The 21,198-nt window shown below is 34.1% G+C and overlaps 1 pseudogene; it reads left to right on the top strand.

The window, feature by feature from the left end:
- Positions 1-6,375: 6,375 nt before the first annotated feature.
- On the top strand, positions 6,376-20,375 carry LOC149375527 (uncharacterized; annotated as a pseudogene).
- Positions 20,376-21,198: the final 823 nt, after the last annotated feature.

The following is a 21,198-nucleotide window of genomic DNA, read 5'->3' on the forward strand; positions in this document are numbered from 1 at the left end:
ATTATACTGTCCGTCCGTAGTAGTAGTAGTAGTATGTCAAGTAGCAGAGGTGCATGCATTGAATGTAAGAAAAAATCATCAAAGTTTCTTGATTCGAAGGTGAGAATAGCTAAGATACACTGAGGGGTGTATAACGTTAACATGAGCCAGCATTGCGTCTGTGTTGCTAATCAGACTACCACAACGCAGTAAAAATGTAACACTACGATTACTTGAATTTCAATATAGATCAGCAGCCATCCTCTTTAGTGTATGACAATCAAGATGTCGACAACATCATCAATCAAGGCAAAATATATCTTAACTGGGCTACTTTCTTTTACGATCAGTATGTCCCTGGCTGCATCCAATGATAGTGAAGTATACGTTAAATGCTGTAAAATTGACTTTACTATTGATTCCAATTCAAAAAACTGTGTTACCAAGAAACTCAGTAAAGATAATCTGGAGGCCTTGCTAGAAAATGGTCAAGACTTGGATCTTCAACTCAGTGGATGCTCAACGTGCTTTGAAGGTTGAAAATATTGAATATGATTGACTTAATTATATTCATATTTATCGACATCTTTATCTCACACCAAAGCTTCAAGTTTTAGTGAATTTTCAATAAATAAATAAAATAATAATAATAATTTGGAACTTTTTTAGATAGTAAAATAACTTCGTATTTCGAAACGTACTTTTTGAAAAAATGAATAAATAAAAACGTTCGTATGTGGGTTTTCATGGACATATGTTGAATTCTCTAAAGACATTCTTAAACATTGAGTTAAAGCAATATTAAAAAAAAAGATTATTAGGAAAAGTTAAAGAAAAAGCTTTATAATTAGCAGTGATTCTTATTTTGATTTTTCAATTTTTAAAACTGTATTTTTTTATTTTTTGAAAAGCTTACTTTTAAGTTTATTACCACTGTTTTTTGATGCATCATACCATAAAATCTGGAAGATCATGAAATTTTTTACAAACAGCATATTTTGTTTAAAAAAAGAAATCTGAATGGGGTACACGTTTAATACATAAACATTATAAAATATTGAGTACACATAAATTGACGTACCGTAAAAAAATATTATTTATAAAAGTTAATGGGAAAGCTTTGTGCCAATAAACTGGCAAAAATTTTTTTGACGTAATAGAACTTTTTATGATGAATGCTACTTTTTATCAGTCAATAGTACGCGTTAAATGTCTTCGGCTTAACTAGTACAACTTCTTTTTACCCTAAATTTCGTAGAAATATTCCTCACAATGCCTGCCATCCACCATAGTGACCCAACATTTGTAACAGAAATGATAGAAATTTAGAATATCAATGTATTTTGCATGAGTAGACTAATGTGGCAAAAATTCGCAAGCTCTAGTGAGCTGACTTTTTCTTCTCAAGGCATAGCTGACACAACAATAAAAAGAGAAATTACCCAACTGCTTACTTTTTTTATGTATTAATAAATTAACTAATCGGTAATCGATTTATTTCTTAATCTTTCATTAAAACTCTTTAAATTATATTGTCTCAACTATCTAAGCCATCGTACTACATAGATATAGAAGTTTGCACGTTGAACATCGTTACAATTTTATAAGCATCTTCAAAACTAGTGTAAATTAAATACATACTGATATGAACACGCTGGACAGGTCAATGTCAGTTGATCATACAATAATTATAATATAATCTCAAGAATTTGAATAGTCAGTTTAATTGAAGGTCGAATTATTGTACATGCACAGAGAAAGTCAGTTTCTACTTGTACTGAGGTAGACTTTTCGCGAGTCGCGAGTCAATTCGCTATGCGCTTATGTCAGGTGGCGCCATTGAGTGAGAGAAATTGTCCCTCGCTAAGATCGCCAGAATGCATGAATCTTATGGGAAAATTTTTAAATAAATTAAAAAGAAGGTCATTAAGAGTAAATGGACCAAATAAATCAGTGATTTGAGTGTGTCTTATGTTAGTGTACAGTAATAAATTTTGTGTGGTGTTGCCATGTGTACTACAAGATTGGAAAATATGAAAATATGGATTGCGACTATGAGAACACAGCATATTTAAGTGCATATACATGCTTACATTTGTGTAAAGCTAAAAAAAACACAAGTAATCCATGGAAACGTAGTATAAATGTGTAAAAATTAACCTAACCTGTCATTAGTATTAATTTTTATTGAACACTGTGTTGTGAGAAATAGATAAATGTAAGCAGTACTTGTGTTTCTCAAGCTCCATACAAGTGCAAGCATGTATAATTATATACTCATATATATTATGTTAGCACAGTCACAATCCATGTTTTTATTTTTTCTAATCTTGTAGTACATATGACAACACCAACCAAAACTTATTACTGCACATTAACATAATACACACTTAAATCACTAATTCATTTGGTGAATCCATTCTGAATAAACTTTTTTTTAACTTATTAAAAAGTTTTCCTATAAGGCTCCATGCATTCCGGCGATTTTAGCGAGGGACAATTTCTCTCACTCGACGGCGCCACCTGACATAGGCGCATAGCAAATAGCATGAAGTAGAACAGTGTACGCTGTGGCAGGTATTGAGAAAATGTGCGCACCTATATAGAACCATGAACTGACTTCTCAGTGCATTTATGATAATTTTACGTTTATTTACACTGACTCAAGTTCTCAAAACAAATTAACAATCTTTTCGTTAAAAATTAAACTTGATGGTTCTAGCATATTAATAAATGGTGTCAACGTTACTTGACAATGCAAACTTTTTTCGTACAGTTGCTAAGCTGGTAAATTATAGAGTTTTTACGAAAACATAAGGAACTAATTTATTGCCATTGGCTGCACTTTTCTATGAAAGATGAATTTAAGTAGACCTAATCAGCTCAGTTGATTTAGTTGATTAAAATAAAAATCAAATTCCAATGTAAATCTGGATAGCTTTATGTTTTATATACTTACATTGTTAAATTGTATAACTAAAAACATTAGAGTAAATTGATTTCAATTGGCATTTGAGATTAGCTCAAGTCAATCAACTTTAATGCCACTTTTCACCATTTATCTTCATCAATTTTGATAGCGACTTGTCGTACTTTTATTGAATCGATTTCAAAAGTAGTTTTTATTACTTATTTTAATCGACTTCAATAGCAAATTTTAGTGATGTCAGTGATGTCAGTTAATCTAGCTTATCAGTGATTTTATCTTTTCTCTACCAGCTAAAGTAACACGTTTTGCACGATTTACATTCATACACTTGTATTTCTGGATATTTATGGTATGAGTCGTCCTTAATTAGTAGCTATCCTACTACAATTTTTTTACTTTTTTCTTAATTCAGTCCATTCTATTACACATTATTTATCTACCTTTTTGATCGTGTGAAGGTTGTACCCAAATGTAAGATATTAAAGAAATTAATTTTAATAATATTTCTTGAACAAAGTCCATAATTAATTAAGAGAAATTCATGCATTATAGTAATTCAGATGCTCTTTATAAAATTAAAACATATATAAGAATATAAAAATACTAATAGAATAAGAAAAACCGTGCAAAGTGTGTTACTTTGATTCGTAGGAAATAAAAAAAAAAGTTAAATCACTTACTGAATTACTAAACTAAAAATCCAAAATGATTTCAATTGAAATGTATTACAATAGATCGTCAATACTATTTGATTTAATACAATGAAGTTAGAAATAATCACTATTAAATTCGACTGAGATGGACATTAAAAAACTACCGTTAGAGTCGATTGATTTGATCTGCATGATCCACAGTGCGAATTCAAAACCATAAACTTGAATAACACTTTCAACTACTTATAATATGATACGTTTACCATCCACACTGACCTCGACACTGAAACATTAAACAAAAAAACCTAATTAAATATTATTTAAATTGGAAATGGGACAAACATATTTTCAATGTTGATTAAAATTAAACTTTACTTTTTATATAATTACCTATATTAAACATGTTTTGCGTACTCTTCACATGCATAATTACTCATAAATATTAATATATTTTAATAATAAAAAACCATACTGCATTACTCAAGAGAAAAATACTTTTCTGACAATTTTTGGACATTTTAAATAATGCCATGAAATAAATAAAAAGGAAATGCTTTCAAAATATTTTTTTTATATTTATTTTACTGTAGAGTTTAAAACGATAATTGTATAAAACGCATAATATAATTTTACATACACTTTAATCAAATAAAATTATTTTTGTTATTTAAAATTACAAAAATAAATTGTCAATCCCTCTGAAAATTGAATATAACATTAGTTTTATGATATTGCGTCTAGCAAAAAAATTTGGACGAATTCTACCAACCATTTTCTCATGAATTCCATTTTTATGTGACTCTTCCATAAAGTTACATGTTAAATTGAAGTTTTTTGAACATTTAACATCTAAAAAATGGTTTTGTGAAACGGTCTTAAATTTAACATGTGACATTCTAACATGATTACGAATATCCTATTGAAATTTTAGGAAAATTCTACCCAAAACGCAATGTGTAATGAACGTCCCTAAACGAACCATGTTATCAATTCTAACCAATGACCCAACGAATAAAAGGCTTCAGTAGTGTAATAATTATTGATCTTCTAATATTAAAGTTTATTTCAGCTCTATCGGTATAGTGGTAATCTCCAGACCAAAAGTTTCTGAGCTTGATTTCCTGAATCTTCATTTAAGATCCTTACTTATTTTTATAAATTAGCCACTACGATGGTTTTAATGATTCATTGGGATTTGAACTCAGCCATCAGTGCCACACTCACGCTGATTTTGGAAGCTCAGAAAGAAGGCTATGATGACTGTCACATAAAGCAAACACATTAGCTCTTATTTTTTTTATTTATAATATTGTTATTATAAATCTAATTTTTTGTAGATGATTACAAAAAATTAATAAAATGAATATTTAAAAAGAGAAGCAATGCGGTGTCTCAGAAAATCTCATATTTATCTCTGTATTGAGGGTTATTCTAGTAGACCCATATACAACCAAAGTTTGTCATTGCATACTTTTCGAGCGATAAAAAAATATATTTGAAAATACCCAATAAAATGTATTTTGGCAATATGAGAAAGTTCAAGCTTGGAGAACGTGAATCCTAGCCATAGGTATTTAAAAATATGTAATAAAAAGTATGCGGATGTCCTCAAAACATTTTTTAAAACAAGAATCACTCCAGATCCTGATATTTTTTCTATAATAATGATATAATAATATATTCTTTAATCCACTCGTCTGTAAGCCGAACGCTGTAATATAAGACATTGCATTGCCGTTTGACATTATCCCACGTTTAATAAAAGATCCACATGAGGAATTCCCGCTTCCTCGATAAAATTTTTGTTCGATGGGAAACAGTTTTCAAATAAGTATACGATACTTTTTTAAGCTTCAAGTATAGGATTTTGATTGTATAACCTATATAACAGACAGGACTATTTAAAGTTCATCAAATGCTGCTTGGGATAAAAATAATCACTAAAAATTTTGTAAAAATATGTATACAGCTAACACAACAAATATTTGTAAAATTAATTTCTGTAACTTAACATTTCCAGCTTCACATATTTACCACGAGGATACGTATTGACAGAGTTCAAATTCTAATTCTGATCGCCAGGGGCCTTGTCACTTATTTTCGTTTGTTTGACCATTCATTTCGATTGAGTTAGTTCAACTTACATCAGTATCCAAGTTATTAATTGGTTGTAATATGATTTTGCGGCTCCAAAAATAGTTATTAGAAGCGATGAAATTTTTTCAGCTATCTTAAATCCGTCTTTTGTTAGAGAGTAAGTCTATGTTAATTAAGTTCAAACAAAAAAGGTGGAAGAAAAATTCTATCCTTGTATTTTCTTGAAGTATTGATGAAGATCAAAAAATGTACATCACACGGCTTCATTTTTAACATTTAATTTATTGATATGCTATATCAAAAATCACACAAAGTAATATTCCAACCACAGAGTAACTTAATTAATGTAGACTAATATAAATCTGCCAGAAGGCATTCGATTTTTTATAATATGTATTAAAAAGGTTTCTTAAAAGAGAAGACCTTTTTATGTATACTGATGACGTTGATTGGAAACATTTTTTTTATTATTATTTTGAGTGCGTTTTAATGTTAAAATTTTTTCACCATTTTAGCTATTATATGTTTTTCTTAGATAAAAGTGGCACAGCGATTATCGATAACTCCACATCAAACACAACAGTATCTATGACAGATTGTATGGATTTACAAGTGAACGGCAGCCTTATCTCCCTTCGTTGCCAAAACATCACGAAGACAATTAAGAAAAACAAATGTGACTCTATCTTTAGATTTGTGTATATATATGATGCACCTATGATGGTTTTTGCTAATATAATTTATATTATACTTTACTTCATAATCTGTCTCATATGTACGCTTTAAGTCCGAAAATATGTCGCCGAGCCTATGATAAAGTAGTCTTAATTTTTACAGTTTCTCAAATAATACTTAGTCTTATCATAATCATAATAGGCTATCATTCTCTCTGTCACAAGAAATTTGACAAGGTGACTACGACATTTTTTGGAATTATGATAATGATCTTGGTCATCAGCAGTTGCTTTTGGTTGTTGATGATTAGTCTTGATGTGGCCTCTACAATAACAAGAATTCGATGGGCACCTTCATCTGGTACTAAAAATCGCGATGAAAATCATAAATTTCGAGTGTATCTGGTCTGGGTTATAATAGGTACCACGATACCAACCACCATATCAACAATTTTGGAACTTTTACCTCTTCCTGAAAACCATATTTTACATCCACAATTTTATAAAATATCAAGCGCAAATTTTAAAGTTGTTGTACAAGTATCTATAGTTCCAATCTTCATTGGTATAACTAGTAATATTCTCTTTATTTATACAAGTGTTAAAATGATAAGCATTCGCAAGGCGGCTAATTTTGCTCATGAGAATGGAAACAACAGAATTAAGCAGAAATACATACTGTATTTAAAACTTTATCTGTTCATGGATGCTCCATATATCACGGGAGTTCTAGGATCAATGTACGAAAATCTTTGGATTTTAAAATTTCGTAGATTAGTACAGCCGCTATTAATGATGTATACTGTGTTACCGCGAGAAGTTGTTAATACTGTGATTCCCTGTAAGAAAAAAAGAGTACTCATGAAAGATCAAGCTGATAAGAAAAATTACAGTTGCAACAGAGTATTGCTAAAATAATTTTATTGTTAAAAAAAGCAACTATCTACTTGAATAATAATAAACTTCAAATGATTCAACATACAAAAAATCAAGTTATTTTGTTCATCCAGTAAGATTGCGATACACATGTAGTGTGAATTGAAAACCCTTTTAATTATTCACTTACTTTGGAGTTTGTAATTATATGTAAGCCACTTAAATTTTAAGAAAATTAAAATAAAAGTGATTTATCATCTTCTGCGCATGCGCAGATAAAATGATCAGTTACTATTTTTTTATCGATATTTTATAAATTTTTAACAAATGAAACTATTAAATTTGAATATGTGATTTAGATATTCATTAACCGCGACAATGAACAAAGAATATTTTTCATAATCCATTGAACCGTAAAGGGCCCCTTGATTGGTACGGCACTGTATACCCAAGCAACCTTAAGCTTGTGATTAAATGTATCTAAAAATGTCATAGTTAAGCAAAAAACAATAAAAATACTTATGAATATATTAAAATATTTAGCTATAATAATTATTCCAAATCTTGTATATTAAAAAATCTCTATTACATCATAATTAAGATATAAGGAAATCCATAGTAATTATTTCGGGTTATCACTGATTATTTAATAGAAAATTTTTTGTAGGCACACCCTCAAGATAGAACTCATTTTTCTGGTAATGTCATTTACCATAAGGAAAACATCATGAACATGGTTTTCAGTGAAGGTGACGACTGTTGTCCGCAATTTACATGTTAAAAATATTCTTTTTTTTCATTAAAGTGTACTAATTATTACATAGAAAATTTACAAACTGTCAAAACTACATTAACATGGTTCTAGTGAGGTAGTATAAGAACTTTTTAAAGTGCGATGTCAGTATTTTTTCCTTTTTTTAAATAAATTAACCTTAAATTTTTTTGATTTCAGTCTTTTACAAATTTAAAAACTAGTGAACAAGCATGACCAAAATGGTTTGTAATGCGATAATACTGTCAATAATCTAAGAAGGATACATTTTTATCTTTTTTAAACCATGATGTGGGTCTTTTCTGTGCGCAGTGTTAAGTTGGTAGGCCCTTATCACATAGTTTAAATCCTCTAAGTCATAACCGCATTTATATTTAGGGTCAGATACCGTGTTTTTAGGGAATAGAGACTCTACATGACTATGATAATTTCATCTCATTATGTTGAGATTTACAATATCCTTTCTACTATAATTAGTGTTTTTAAATCACGAGGTTTTGTTAGACTTATCGAACAGATTACAATAATTTTTTCCGCCTTCTAATCTCAAAATAGCATATTTTCCGCTTGATTTTAGATATTCAGGCGGAAAAACAGTATACAAAACTCGTTCGATAAGGCTCCTTTACGAACCTCGTTACGGCCTTCGCCTTCGGCTCGTACCGTAAACCTCTCGGTTCGTAAATCGAAGCCTTTGCAAACTTGTACGTAATATACTATTCCCTTTAAGAGTAAAAGGTCTCATATAAGTCAGTGAACAGTGAAGTTAAAGTTATTGACAGTCAGGTTGAAAGAATGAGATATATGTTTAGCGATTGCGTTTGCAACTTCGTTGCAAGTTAGTCCAGAGTGTGCCGAAATCCATTCAATTTAACTAAGTTGTTTAGATTTGATGTAAAGAATTTTAGGTATTTAAGTGAGTTATCTCAGATTAAGTTATTAGTTTTAACATTGTGTTGAGAGGAGAAGTACACGTAAAACGCATGTTTTTAAGAGTGTGTCCAAAACTTAGATCAGTAGGAATAATAATAATGTTGGTGAAAGCAATATTTACATATATTAAAATTTGAGTTGATGGTAATTTTGTAACCATTATTACGCTCTAGAAATTTAAATATACTGCTGGTAATCATTTTGAGTACCCTAAAGGTATTACTGAATTTAAAGTAAAAATGGCAAATAGTTTGTTTTAGAACTGGCACTACTGAGTACTTTAGCTAAGTAGCATAGATACAAAACTCGTGTATGCTCCCTAATACTTAGAGATCAGCCCTGACTCGGCTAGTAAAATATTTGTGGACGTCCTCATAGGACAGCCCAGTGGATATCGTATAGCAGAGTAACTACGCAAAAGTACTCCTAAATACATTGTATGTATAAATATATAAATTGCATGTAAATTGCAGAAAAACAGCCACCTTCATTGAAACCCATGTTCATGATTTCACCCTCATAGTACGTAATATTGCAAGTAAAATAAGCCAAGGAGCAGCGTTGGCTCAGTGGTAAGCATGCTTGTTACTGATACAACGCTGTTCTAGGGGTTGTGGGTTCGATTCCCGGTGAATACAGATTTTTTTTTAAACTGTTTTCATCGGGAAAAGTTCCTATCTAACCCCGACTGTTGTGGGACGAGTTTTTCCATAGAATTTCCCTTTAGAGTAATTCCAGGATTTTTTCTTTGCCCCACATTTTTTTGGGCCTGGGTAAATGCGAAACAGTGTTAAGACTTATAGGTAGGGATTAGCGGATCCGAACCGCGGCGTCGGGCAGGGATCGACGAGGAGTGGTCCCTGAAACATGGGGCTTCTCCGGGGATGCTAATTAGCCTGGATCCGATGCTTTGGCAGAGAGCGCCGGCTTAACCGGCGTGGAGTGAACGTCCTGAAATATGGAGTCCTCTCTAGAGAAAAGTGGCGAGTGGACACGATGCACCGTATCAGTAAAAAGAGTTAGAAATGGGTGTGGTAGTACACCCCAATGCACACATAGGTGGTGTGTACGCTGTCGTGGTAACCTGGTAGATAAAAACTTTTTTTTATTATGAACAACAAGAAATTGCTACTTACTTTTCAACATGAATTTTTTGAATCCATACTTAAGTCTACGTATAGCTTGTACAGTAACTTTTTCAAAAATTTTTAAATCATATATCTATCTGCTCGTTCTGCGTTGCAGAGTCAAGGTATAGGTAAGTAGTTATGAAACAATCGTAAGATTCGATGAAAGTGGGTACTTCCATACTAGCCTGATAGCACATCAATGCATGATAGTAGTCTGGATAAACTTTTTTTTAAAACACCAAATCGATACTTCGTTAACTATTTCACCTATTTTATTGAACTGAAGAATTTTTTTTCTTCTACGTTTGGCATAAGAAGGCTATACATAGAAAAGCATTTCTGGCACAGATTTTACGCACTTGTGAGCGCGTTAAATTTGTGATAGCCAAGTTTTGTCACTCCATAGTTTCTCTACATTGGTTTTTACCCGTTAAAAGGGTCCAGTTCAATGAAACTGGCTATAACCACTTGGTGCACCATAGCTATGGTTGTCCTTAAAACTATTATGTACGCCATCCCAATGTGATTAATATAAATTTAAAAAATTTCAGCTACACACTGTAAACGTGTACTTTGACACGCTTAGATTTACATACTTAGCACGCCCAATTAAACTACGCTAGCCGCATCTTAAGGACGTTTGATAGAGATAGCGAAGGGGAACCACTTGCGGGGCAAGGGGGAAGCAGTGATGAGTGAAGACTTGGCATCGCCGCACGGATCTCCAATGTGTGAGTGTTCATGTACACGCATCAGGTGGTGTGCACTCTGCATTGTCTGCAGTGTCTGCACTGTCTGCTGCATCGGTTACGGCAGCGTATGTGTATATTTGTAAAGTATTTGTGCTAAAGATGTAGGTATGTGATTTTTATTTGTTATAACAATGTAATAAAAATGAGTAAATAATTAACAACGATGTGCTTACGAAGATTCAAAAAATCGCTGATGAAAAAATATATTTACCTACCTTTTCGCCCATGTCGTCTATCATTTCGAAATCAGTTATAAAAAATCTTAGTCAAAATAAAGTTGATTTTAACGTAATTGTTGATAAATTTATGGAAGGTGACGAAGGTATGGAAAGAGAAGCTAATGTAAATAAAATTCTTGAATTTTTATGTTACTTGAAAAATCTCATTGAAAGTGATATGTTAAATAATTAGGACAGACTCTAGTCTCTGCGATTACTACAAGTATGTGATTTTTTTATCTTGTGTAAAAAAATTGTATTGTATAAAAATTACAAATTAAAAATTTTATTAAGAAAAATAAATATGTGTTATTAAAATACATTGTTTTGTTATGGGTACGGGTGGAACCTATGTACATATACTCACACACATATGTAAGCTTATGTTTTATACAGAAATACATAAATATCTACCACAATATTTAAATATATACTGTTTTACGTCCTGGAACGTTTTGAATTTCCCGCTTCTCGCGACGTTGCCGTTGCGTTTTTGTCGAACTATTATTTAATTTTTTTATTCATAAACTAATCAGACGGTCGTTTAGAAGCTTTGTGTACGTATAGTTAATAACATTATCTGTGACATATAAAAAAATTGGAGACATTCATTACGCCAATTTTTTTTAAACTGAGTTTTTATAAGTTTCCCCATAAGCGACCGTGTTAAAATGACTGAACTTTGAAATTTAATATCTCAGAAACGAAACAGACGAACCTCTTGAAATTTTAACAGCTTCATTGTAACAACAATAAAAACGTCTGGTTAAAATTTCAAAAAGATTCATCACAGGGTTCTATCTCTACCGAACGTCCTTAATTCGTTCCCCGAGAAATTCAAAATTTTTTAAAGATTTTTCAATTCAATTTGAGAATCCTTGAACCAATGTAATCTCGTCTAACTGTCAGTAGAAAAGATTTATCATTATCATATGATGTTTTGTCGATATATTAATGTTTTAATTTTTACAACGTTGGCACGATACTCCTCAAATCAAAACACCTATAAGTAGATCGTTCATCAAATGACATTATCAGACTTTATTATTTGTTGCAAGTAGAGTATTATATTTACTTGTGCATGGAAATATTTATTTAACCAGTGTGTAAGTATCTGCTTCAACTGGAAGATTTTTTACAAATAAGTATACTGGGACAAAAGCATCACTGAAGATTTCATCGACTCCTATGCAAACGTTATGGCAGTTTCCAGTTGTACTAAGGTTCATTTAATTCTGATAAGTTGAACATGAAATTGAAAATGCAACAAAGTATTACTATTATAGTATTTTGCAGGCGTTATAAGCAGCGCTGGCTACAATGGTGGATACGAAGGGACAGGATCACCGAAGCCTTCAACGATTGATATATCGCTTGGATGATAAGTTTTGGAATAATAATATAACATACTTTTCTTTCTTCAGTTTTAATGTCATATTTTCCACTGCCATTTCTCTCGAATTGAGTCTTCTTTTTGTTTATTTTTAGGATAAAATCATCAGCTGTAATATTAACCTACATATCACCAAAGCAGGGTAAAATAATGGGCCAACACAATTTACCTAAGCTCATCGTCGTTGTAACGTGTGTGTAACGGTGTTACGTCTGTACTTCTAAGTGAAGGGCGGAACTGGTAGATTCGTTCTACAAACAAATAAATTTAATTTTTGTTCGTCAGGAACCAGCCGCCGGCCCAAAGGCCTTATTTGCTCTTACTTGCAGTATGCTTTTCTTTTAAATCGTTGACTCGGCGTTGTGGTGTTGGGATTCAACGAATGGTATTTGTAGAGAGGTGTTGGTATATCGTACGCCGAGCTGGCGTTGACCTACTGTTGAACTACTGGCGGTGTACTACTGAATTTATCTGATGCTATACGGCCGTAGCGTATTTTATTCGTCTCTTTATCTTACGTCCTTGTAAGGTCTTTGTCATCCGTTACGTATTTAATTTTTCCTTGGCATATAATTTATTTATCAAAGTAAAATTTATATTTCTATCAATTAAAATTTTGATTCTTAGAATACTTTATATAATTTAGTAATTGGAGTATTTTAATAAAAAAAAGAAATATAATCAACAACCAAGTTATGTCTTATCTGATGTTTTAATAATTCAGTGATGCCGAAAATAATTAATTTTACAAATAATACAAATTATGAAGGTTCAAATTCGTATTTACAATGTTTTGACAAGTTTTTATTTTTCTTAACTTAACTTACTTTTATGATCATTGACTAACCGCTACTTGTGCGCAGGCAGTCGCAAGATCTTACAAAGTTGACAGCAACGATGATTTTAATCCTACACGAGAGAACTCGTGGCGATGGAAATAATTAGGCTGCTGCTCTTAACGTCAGAACCCAAGTCGACGATCCTTTCTTTCTTGTTCCTCCTTGATTCACTTTTTAGGCGAGTTTACAGTGGCCTGGTTTACTCGAGGTAATTTTACTTTACTTCTTCATAAAAAGTAATTGAAAAAAATGTTTTTGGTCACTGGTAAAACAAAATACGTAAGTAATCATGAAAAAAAGTATAAAACATTTAAAGTAATGTTGTAATAAAAAAAAAAAAATTTGCTCCGAGTGAGATGAGAACCCGGAGCCACCTGAGCTAATAAAGCTTGGTTTATGGGTTGACTAAAACTTACATATGTTTATTGTAAAGTTTCGAAGCTTGAGATTTAATTTAAGCTGTATTGTATTATTGCCATTAAGCTATATATTAATGGCGAAAAAATATAAATTAACAAATAAAGATATCAGTGCAATGGGGCGTTTGGGTAAAGGTGTTCAGTATATGAGTAAATAATATTACTTAGTTCAAAAAATATTTGAGCGTACTGTGTCGTTGTGGTGAATGCCTTAATTTATTATCAATAATTTTACTTATCATAAAAGTGAAGAACAATTGAGCGCACTGAATTATTGGGATAAAGGCGCTCGTTTATTAATAGAGCAAAATAATATAATAATTGTGTTGAGCTTGTCATTTTTTGAAAAGTGAAAAAAAATTGTTAATAACCTGACAATTATGTTTTTGTTTTTATAGTTGATCGAATGATCAACTGCATTTAAAAAGCTTATCTTTCTTTCAGGGAGGAAAAGCGAGAAAAGTATTACGCGCAGCTCTTTTCCGTATGAGCAGTGTACAACTATAGCTATAGATATATAGCCCGTTGTATGCATGTACATGTAGGTTTAGCTTCTCCGTCACCGATGCACACATTTAGATTCCCATGTCTCAGTCACTCATCTCCCCTTACCTCTCCCCGCGAGCCGAGCCTACAAGCCGCCAGCCAATAGAAAACGTGTGCATGGTTCCTCTGCTGGCCACGATGGATTGGCGCTCAAATCAGTGCCAAAACATCGGCACACTTTTTAACATAGGCACTGGCAATCTTCCTACTTATCTCTGGTCTCGATGCAGCTCGATGAATTTTGCGAGACGCTCTGGCCTGTTATAATCACACTTACATAATTCTGTTTTAGGTAGCCTCAATTGTATGTCGACGCCGCCTAGCGGATCCTACTGAACTAAAGTAAAAAGCTGGCGTATTTTTGCAAAATTTAAAGCTTATTTATTGCTATTGATGTTAAATTTTTCAAGATAAAAACTATACTAAAACCATCTAGGAAGTGTCAAGAATCAGTGTGCAAAATTTCAGCAAAATCGGTTTAGTAGTTTCCGCGGTTAGCTATTACAACGGTTTTAGCGACTTTGCTTTATATATTAGTAAGATAAGATGTACCTTAATGTGGATTACCAAATAATATCAAAACTGCCATTGACACAATCTTACCAATAAATTTTTCTTTTAAGTTATAATTTGAAGTTATAACGTTGACAACAACCAGAGTTAATATTTTCCGAAAAGCTTTGATCTTAAAACCTAAAATGGATTAATTTAGCAGGAAAATACGGTCGTCTTTATCAGTGTTTTGTCCTACATTTAGTATTTGGTAAGCTTATTTTATTGAGTACTTATCATCATATCAAAATCTAATTTAGTGTACATCATATTATTTATAAAAATAATTTTTTTCAGTGTTTTGAACAAATTATGAGTGTGTGCATGAGTCTATACAGCTGTACGCTTATAATCAATAATACCTCCGCATTTTCTAGACAACATACCATATTTCAAAAACTATCTGACAAACTTATAGTAGTATACAATTAATCACTATTTTAGTTTGATTGTTAGATGATTTAATCGTCCCTTTTTCATTTTTTTTTTTTTTGTATTTTTTTTTCGATTACGTACGAAATTAGAGTACATATAAATTGTGCTAACTCTGGTAGCATACCTTAAAATGTAATTCAGCACTAAATTATTATTAGTTTTTTATTATTTTGGCTACATGTTTCTTGCAAGGTTTATTAGTAATAAATTATTTAAAGTAATAACGCGAGTTCATTACATGGTATAAAAAAATTTAATATATCGTTACATCCATACATTTTTATATCAAAAAATTTTTTAACTGAAAGGATTATATATCGACGAAATTTACGCCTACAAACCACCGCTTGAAATGAAGAAAATCTTATTTTCGCTAAGAAAGTTCCCATTTGAAATTATGCTAAAAAATCTCACTTCGGATTTATGCTATTAACAGTCTTGCAGGGATCATCCGAAGTGAGCCTTTTCTTATGGAGCTCTGCCCAAATAGGTGCAAATCCGAAATGGACCTTTTTAGTGCAAAACCGAATATTATCTTTCTTCTTACGTATACAAAGTGGGACTTTATTCCACTGGAGCAACGAAACTACATCTTTCAGTCAAACTAATTTTTATTTTTACGTCTCATTACTTTTTTTATAATAATCAGTTTTAATCGCGATTTCCATCATATTTTCTGTCACTTTAAAATGATCTCTGCCATTACTTTGAACTGCCTGTACCACAAGTAACATTCCAGTGACCGTAGACAGTTTCATGGAGTTTTTTTAACATCGTCTTAACATCGTTTTTTAAACTAAATACACCCTCTGGGCCAGCATTGGCGTGCGGTGTACAGAGAACAAATAAACAAAAGTAACCAATTTTCTTCAAATATTCATTACCACGTTTGTCCTTCAGAGTAGCCACGTGATACATAACAGGTTAGTAATTTTTCGAATGATTCCGGATGACTTTCTCGATACTTGCGAGATATGGTATAACGTGGTTGTAAGCATTCAACGATTTTGAAAATGTTGTTATACGTATTTTTAAAGTGCTCTTTTATTTCAGTCAACACGGAGAGTATGAAATTGAATGAGCTTTTACAAAAGTTCTCGATCTTGCAGGAATTTTCTCGCAACATATGTACAATTTCATAACCAAAATCAAAGTCAATATATATTAAATAATTTTGTTTAGTCGAAACGACTAAAATTCGTAGACCGCCTCGTGAGCGGTAGAGGATCAACCTCGCAGCACGCCGAAAGTGGCATTACACCGAGTTTACAGAAAAATTTATCACATATTCGCACATGCAAGCGCCGGTCAATTTCTTTCTTACTTTCATCCTTTTTCTCCTTTTGTTTCAGTCGGTACATTTAATCGCTCTTGTGCCAACTCTCATCATGTCTCTCTCTCTATACTCTCATTAGCTAAACATTTCTCTCCTTCCCTATCATGCACCTACATCTCCATCTCTTTTGCTCTTATTAAGTGTCCTCGGGTCATAGGTCTCTCCCCCTCTCTTAATTGCTTACATCATTCTCTATCTCCCTCTTTTCCTGGCTTTTCACATAAGGTGTAAGGGATTGATGGGTACTGACGACTGCAGCGGGTGGGAGAATTAAAAAGGGAAGGGGGGTCTTGCGACTGCTTTGGGTGGGCGCGCCGGGTCCATTCCGAACTATCTGTCTATACAGAACGATCTACAGTTGTCAACTGCGATCTCGAATATCTGGCATAGTTGGGTATTATATTCGTCCTACTGGCTTCTACATCTTTTCTTATGATCATCACGCATACGGGCATCTGGGAGTCACCTTTACGGGGTTAGTTTCTCTCACGCTTTCCTTTATTAATCATTATCGTCATCTGTATCGTCTTCGAGAAGCTCGGGGTGCTGCGAGTAAAGCACGGCGAAAATCCGCTTCACGGACCGTGCGACGTTTGTCGATTCATGAGCTTTTTCGATACACGTGCGGACGCGCACGTATACGTTTTCTACACACAATACACAAGTACACACTTTTCATTACAGGAAATTTATCTCAGGAAATTTATAGTTCAACCTTACTCGTTTGTATTTTCGTTAATTTTTCTTATCTTGGGTTTTTCTCTTCAGAGTTTTTCCCTTGAGCCACCAAATATATCTTCGTTTAAAATTGTTTTTTTAGGTGGATTTTTATTAATTATTTGTCAATTGAGTAGTTTTTTTGTGCCACGGTCCCTTATAAATTTTTAAATAACAAATTAGTTGACTTCATCAAAATAGACACAGACAACAGGGCAACAACACTCTTGCTACGATTCAAATTTTTTTCATCAAATATATTGATTGATTCATAACAGCGTTCAGTGACTCTTCCGTTGACGTCAACGATATCGTCGATAGCTTCTTTCTGTATCACACAAGACGCAAATTTTTCGAAAGTAGAAACGATCTCTTCTGATGCATACGGAATAAGCATGATCTCGTATTGTAAAAAACGATTTAGTGCGTTCATTTACGATAAAACATTGTTTTACAAAATTAGATAACATTTTGTGTCTACTAACATCATTATTAAATACACTTCTTCACCTAATACATCATCGTTTTCTGCTAGTTCCTTCGAAAAAATCAATATAACAGACCTTTGCTGGATTATTCATTGGACGCACTTCTTCAGAGACAGCCAACGTGTAGGACACTTTTCTAACATTTTTTGAGTGAACGCATAAAGGTCTTTCTGAATTTGTTCAAAATCGTGCAGTTTATTTGCACTACTGATCATCTTTATACGTTTTTTTCAAAAGTTAGTATGGTTTCAGGCAGCTCGTTCATACTGTGTTGCATACACAGATGCATTAAGTGAGCTGGGCATCCAACACATACGATTCCAGGAATCGCATTGGTTAGACGTGCCTTTAGACTTCTTATCCCTCCAGTCATAGTTGAACAATAGTCAAAGCAACAGGAGAAGATATTATTAAGTGATATTTGTTTACTTGAGAAAGATGTTTCGATGCGTAAAAAAAGTTTTCCTGCTGTTGCTTTGCCTTTTTTGCCAGCCTCAAATACTGGAACTAACTCCCACATCTTAGCCACAATTTCAACCGTACTTGGCTTGCAATAACGAACCTGGATCGCTAAGCATTTTTGTTTACATTTGTCTGTCGACTCATCCACGCATACAGAGAAAAACGTATCTCGTAAAATTGCCGCCAAACTTGTTTGTTCACTGGCAGTCAAAACATTCAGAGCAATACCTGTTGCTTTTGTTGCGGATACCTTAGCACGATGAAGAACAGATTTTAGATTTTCCACAACACTCTTCATATGGTTTATTAATTTGGGGACATTTTTCATCGGCATGTTGAGGTTTACAGCTGTCTCCACTATTCCCATCTCAGCTCTCACTTTCATTTACTCTTCTCGGCTTGTAGTTTTCCAAGGAATAGTAAAATCTGACATAGGTGGAGGCTCTTGCAGTCCAGCTGCATGACGGGCATGTGAAATTAACGTGTCAAATTTTGGCCGCATGATTTTTCCACAAGTTTTGCAACCGACTTCGTAAGGTCTAGAATAATCAAGCCGAATCTATTTTTTTAACCCTTTTACTTCATTCCACACTAGGCGAAATTTCCTGGGTAAATAAAGACTTTTTTTTTTGGACTACATCAGAATAGACAGCAAGGCATCATCACTGTTTACCTGTTCGATAGTAAAATAAAACTTGATAGCTTTGTGATTAATTTAATAAACAAGAAGCAAATAGTACTCTGCTTGCTACTAATCAAATGACGAATTTGTACTGTTGATTCGAATGTTAATTCAAACCAAGAAAAATTTCATTTCAAGCTAATATATATATTTGGTTGGTTATCCGGGAAATGACCTGAAGACGAGATATTCTTTGGTCAGCGCCATACCTCCCTCATGTACGGTCTCCTTACACAGAGACTCCGAAGGCAAGAGTCAAGCTACCCGCCCCTTTTAAGGGCCTATGACGGAGTCATTTTTCTCTGACCTATAGCATTAAGCGCCGAAACGCGTCATCAAGGTGGAATCTATTTTTACTATAAGAAGCTAATAAAGGTCCGGGTCTGTGTGTTTCATGTTCTACGTGAGAGTAATCGGATGCAAGGAGTAGCGCCAAGGAGAGAAGAGGAGACATAGCGCCGAAGAAAAGCCCAAGAATGGGTAGTTCTGCGTATTATAGAATATTTGTAATTACCGTGCCATTGTCCTAATCCAGTACTTCTTTATCGACGAAGATTGTATGCTTACCTAGGTATCTGTATTAATAGTATGTAATGTAAATTGCGTCGCGTTCGAGTGCGTGTGAATAATGTCCTGGCGGTAAGAATGAGAAGTATGTATGTAGATATAGTGTGGTAATGCGCGAGGCTGCACTAATTGGTGGGCCTAAGGACACTCTTGCAGTAGCCTTCGAGCGAACCAGAGCTTTTCGAGTTTTCGCGTTTCCGGTAGCACAGATCGAGAGAGAGAGAGAGAATGAGAAGAGCGGAGAATCAGTTTCCCAAGCCAGCCGGGAGCGACCTTGCGACCGACGACCGAGGAGACGAGGACCATCGCCACCCCCAGCTGTCATCTGCGAGACCAGGGCATCGACAGGCCAAGAGCTGATTTGACCCGGAGCATGGTGAACCCAGAGGTAAGGGTAAAGTAGAGTGTGCGAGCGTGCGTGTGTCCTTACGTGTGTGTCGGGGGATCGAGTAGTTCGGGACTCCCCCAGGAAGCGTGGAGTGCGAGAACGGGAGAGCCCGGGGAAAGCGTGATTGTCGCGGATTATTGCGATAGCGCCGGATTGCGCCGAGATTCGGGCCTAAAAGCCCACGTGTAAAAGTTCGCCAAAAATAAAGTGAAGTGTTCTTAGAATCATTAACTCGTTGGTTGTAGTGCGTGTGTTTTTCCCTCCCTCATAATTTACAGGTCGCGCCTCGTTTCTCCTTGGGAGAGTAGTCCGATCCCGACGGACTACCGCCGGCAGGACCTCCTCAGAGACGAGTCTCCTGGGCCAAGCAGCGGACATCGTGAGCGTGGGGACAGGGGTTGTTTTCGCGTTTCAGAGTACGGCGGACTCTGGCGAGAGGATCGACGATAGTGTCTTTGGACGTTGTCTCGGGACCGCCCTGGCTGCGACACTCTATAGTGTCTCAGGGCGCGAAAGCGCAGCGTCACAGGCCATCTAAGTTTTAACTACCTTACCAGCAAATAAATTTTTACTACCATTTCTGGAAACGTTATTCGTCAATTAAAAGACTATGTAAAGCCGGCCACTATTAAACAAAGTCTGTCATTCACTGGCAGACGTCACGAGCGGAGTTCTTCGTTGTAAGGCTGGATACCGCGGCCACCGACGACCCTATATTACCCCCTCGACTTTAAGCATGTAACCAGGAATTATACATCAGAAGCCCCGTTCGAAGATATTACAATTGTATACCCCTTTCCCCCCACTATTGTCACAATATTTCAGAGCATAACTAAAGGTTTTGCCGCCAATGGCGCGCGCGCGTGCTGTCCAACCACCATAACAATTGTTTTTATGCACCAAGCCTTGCCAATTAAATTCAACCGAGAAGTTTTGCTGAGATTAGCAACGTCAGTGTAGTGTTGTGGAAGGTTGAAGATTTGCTCACATTCCGTCACCCACGAAAAATCATCTTTCCTATTCATGGTGACCACTTTATCTGTATCATAGAATCAGTAAGTAGTTAGTTGTAAATAAACATTATTATAAATAAAAGTTATGTTTTACTTTTTTTCAGCAACATAGAATTTTTTGTCACGGTCCCCAATTCTTTAACCATAGCTTGGCGGTTACAATTTTTCGCCAGAACTTTTTGAAGGTCGACTTTTTCTTTATACATTTCTACGTTTGGTAAATTCGTCCAAAAAAAAAACGCCGCCAGCGTTGGGCAGAAAAATCAGCTGCGTCCACAAGCAATGGTTCTCGTCCAAGGATTCTACAAAAAGATATGATTAACTGTAACATGGGTAAAATTAATATTC

The sequence above is a fragment of the Copidosoma floridanum genome, unplaced genomic scaffold (assembly GCF_036245765.1).
Source record: "Copidosoma floridanum isolate Cflo_tuat_1 unplaced genomic scaffold, Cflo_Japanese_pri ptg000006l, whole genome shotgun sequence".
Taxonomy (NCBI): Eukaryota; Metazoa; Arthropoda; class Insecta; order Hymenoptera; family Encyrtidae; genus Copidosoma; species Copidosoma floridanum.